The sequence below is a fragment of the Cryptomeria japonica genome, chromosome 4 (genome assembly GCF_030272615.1).
Source record: "Cryptomeria japonica chromosome 4, Sugi_1.0, whole genome shotgun sequence".
In the NCBI taxonomy this organism is placed as follows: Eukaryota; Viridiplantae; Streptophyta; class Pinopsida; order Cupressales; family Cupressaceae; genus Cryptomeria; species Cryptomeria japonica.
In genome coordinates, this window is record NC_081408.1 from 779,291,195 (window position 1) to 779,295,362 (window position 4,168).

The following is a 4,168-nucleotide window of genomic DNA, read 5'->3' on the forward strand; positions in this document are numbered from 1 at the left end:
ACATCATCTCATCGTGGGTAGGTTCCCACCATGGTTTTTCCGTTAACCAAGTTTTCCATGTCAAAAATCTTGGTGTTATGTGTGTTATTGATGTGGTGTTGATTTATGTTTTCATTGTTAATTATCAGATCTGAATTTGTGTTTGATGCAATGCATACACAGGTCAACAAACTAAGGAATATTTTCTCCCAACTCACCTATCCAATTAGGTGATAACCCTCTAAAACCTCACATGACCCCTCACAAGGTAACTAGTACTCATAAGGTTGCAATACACCAAAAACACACTTATGCTTCTTAGCTCTCATCTAATAATTGGAACATACTCAAATAGCTCTCACCAACATGTATGAACCCAAATCCAAGTCCTTCCAACACTTAAACACCACAAGACCCCCTACTAGTAACCCATCCAAGTACATGCTTAATTGGGACTTCCAATCTCCATTCACAACATACAATAGACACTCTCAACTCATATACCCCCTATACACCCCTATAAGGGTTTCTCAACATACACAAAAGGTTCTCTACCCTTCCAACTTCCCAAAGTTCAAAGAAAGTCTTACTGTTGCAACACAGTCCTTTTGTGACAGTCATGTAGGCTTGGAACAATCATACTAACATGGGCCATTCTTTGTTCACTGCCCTTCAAATGCAAGTAACGATGACGGGTATCCACCCTACTAAACCCCTGACATCAAACTCAACACCCAATCAACTCCTAAAATTGTAAAGTGCGGTAATTTCAAAGTGTTGTCAACTGCGACAGTCAATATGAGAATTAGGACAATCATGAATTATGGTCACTTGGATTGGACCTTTTGGTTTCCATCACTTGGTTTGTATTTGGGACACTTCCCCACACCCTTCAACTCATTCACCAACCTTACCAAGCCCGCGTTGCACTTTGACACCTTCAAAATACCAACAATACACTATTGTCCACAATCTAAAACACAAAAATCAGACTTTGTGTCCTTCAATAACACGTGGCAAATTCATCATGCAACCCTGCAAAACATAAAAAACAAAAAGCATATATGTATAGAGATTTTTCACCCATTGGAGTAGTTTTACAACGACAAAAAAATGAAGTTCTACATTATTATGTGCTCACTGCCAACCCTAGGTAGGGTTTTGAGCAGTTTTACAAAAATTAAGATATCTCTTTCAAAATACAATCAAAATGAATTAAACCAAAACCCAAAGGGAGAGGATTAAATCATCTTTCATATAAAATGAGTCACCAATATGAATGAAATATTTTTCACAAGGAAAAATGATAGAGATCAAACTGTCACGTCGAAGAATACTTCGAGATTGCAGGGAATACAATGAATTTTTATTGATTTTGTTACTTGCTTTTACACCCACTTCCATCCAACCTCTCCATGGCTCAAGGAAGGGATTATTTAAATTCTACCAAATATTTTCCAATTCCCATAACTAATTTTAAAATTTGTTTTAAAGACCAACAACTAATTACCTCTACAAACACAAAAGTTGCTTGTGACAATGTTGACAATATTGACAATTTTGCTCCAAATTGCACCTAGACTTGATCCATGACTCCCATGACTCAATATTGATCCAAATAGGTACAAATAATCCAAAAATACCCTTACATACCATAAAACAACAATTTTGACCCATTGAGACCTATTTCGGACAAAATGACAACTTTTGATAATTTTACAATTTTTGAGCAATATTGACAACATGACCCTACTAGGATGTAATCTAAAATTAAATGGTATTAATGACCTTATTAAATCAAAATTTTCCTTACAATACCTTATTTATCACTTTCACTCTTTAAAACACAAAAAAATCATAATTTGCCTCATGGAGGCTTGACGACAAATTAGGTGCTCCTGCACCAGTGTTTAAGTTAAGTAAAGTTTTTGTGCAAATTGATTCACCCCCCCTCCCATTTTGTTGTATTGTTTCCAACATTAAAAAGTTATATAAAACCAAGGTTATGATGTATACAATGTATGAAGTGACTCACAAGCAAAAAATAGACAAAAGGATATCCAAACACTAAAAAAATTGGGTACATGATGCGATAACCAACAAACATAAGGAAACTAGTACCTATATGTCTTAAGTTGTGTGACCTTGATGGGCTCGATGAGAGAATAGCCATAAAAATCCACACAGAAAAATAATAGATCTTCTCCCAATGTATACCATTCAAAGTGCACCATGATATAAAATCATTTTGGTAAGCTTGAGTAGGCAAAATATGGGTCAAAAGACAAGTTAAAAAACATATTGAAAATATAAACCAAAGAAACTGATAGACAACTATCAATAGACACACATCGGTGTTAACTCTTTCCAAGGTTCGGAAAATACTAGTTTAGGGAAAGATACATATCATTTATGATAATTGACGAATGAAAAGAAAATTTCTACAAAGGAAAATTATATAATAACTATATGTTATCAAGGTTGAATTAGATTTATAAGGTTTTGGATTAAAAATGTATATTTCAAATGTGTTGTTTTAAAGGATTATTTTTGCATTATCAATAAAGGTTGAAAATGCATGAAACTTATTTATTATGGAAGGAATCCTAACTTCACTATTCAAACCAATATTTATTTCAATGTAGGATGTAGTCACGTGTCCATAGTGTTTAACAAGCCATGAAATATAATGGATAAAAATGTGAACTAATGAACTGAAACAAGATCGAGACTGAAAGAGGACCTAGAAGATGGGAAGTTTGGTTTATTACACATGATGTTTATGAGAAAATTCTCACTATGGTACTTGTCCTAACCAGTACCAAGAGTTGTCTTTACTACAGGATAATTTTTATCTTTTTTATTGTTTAATGTTTTGTGTTTTTCATTTTTTTAATTAAATCTTTTGGTTATCAAATGCGTTTCCAAGGTTTTCAGCATGGTGACTACACCAAGGTGCCATAAAAATGGATTTCACTAGAGGGTAATTTTTCTCTTACTATCTTTTTCAATTAAGATATTCTTTGAATTAAACATGAAAGTGGTTGAAGTACAAAATGTAGATAAGTTCTCAAGCTCTTAACCCTCAAGAGTAGCTATCTACTATGCTCTTAAACTACACTTCTCAATCATGACATATGGGCCCAACCAATTAGGCTGTAATTTACCCAATCCTTATCTCTATTAAAGGAAGATAGTTGTATATGGTTATGTGATTATGAATTCATGGATATTGAAGGGAGATTGAAGCCTCGATAACATTGGGATTTATAATTATATTTTAACTGTCACTTTTGTTCCTTGTTATTTCCCCAAAAAGTGTTAAACTTTCATACATTTCCATGACACCTTCCTAATTTTATGTTTTTTTATTTAGGGTCTAATAGGTTTTGAGGGGACTTGAAACCCCGTAACACAGGTTTTGAAGGGACCCAAAACCCGGAACAAGAAAGAAATGCTACCAATAGATGACCGTCACACAACCGACAAGCCACACAACAAAATAGGATAATCAGCAATAAAACACCGTCTGCACCAAAGGAAGACCAAAACCTCCTAACTAATCACCTTAATGGGTTTTGCAATGCCTCCCAAAACCAACAATAAGCACCATTCCTTCCAAATTCTCCACCTCAATAGGAGAAAGAGACAAGAACAAATGAAAATAGGTCTCAACAACACATTAGCAACCCTACAACCAAGACCCTTAAACAAAGTAGCAACAACCCCCTTGCAACAACACTGAACCTCTCCCACCCAATCACTCTCCACTCTCCACCTCAATAGGAGAATCCACCTCGATAGGACAAATAAGAGAGGAAACTAGTTGAAAAGGAACCAAGCCCTCAACCCAATCCACAAGGAAGATCTCCATCTCCATAGGACAATGTGCTCTACCTCAATAGAAGACACATGAGAGTGGGCATGAGAATGAACAAAAAAGACCCTTAATTGAGAATAAGCTAGAACATAAAAGAGGGCCCTCTGAACATCACCAACAACAAACTTATCTTCCACATTAGTAGAAGGGACCCTTAACCTAAAAGACCAAAAAGCCGCCAAAAGAGCACCAAGATGCATAGGGGCGACAAGCAAAAACGTGAGGCAAAACCCAAAAATTCCCCCCACTACAAGCCATATCTCCAGAAAAGAAGGATCTCCAAGCATGACACAAAGAGCTCTAAGAAGC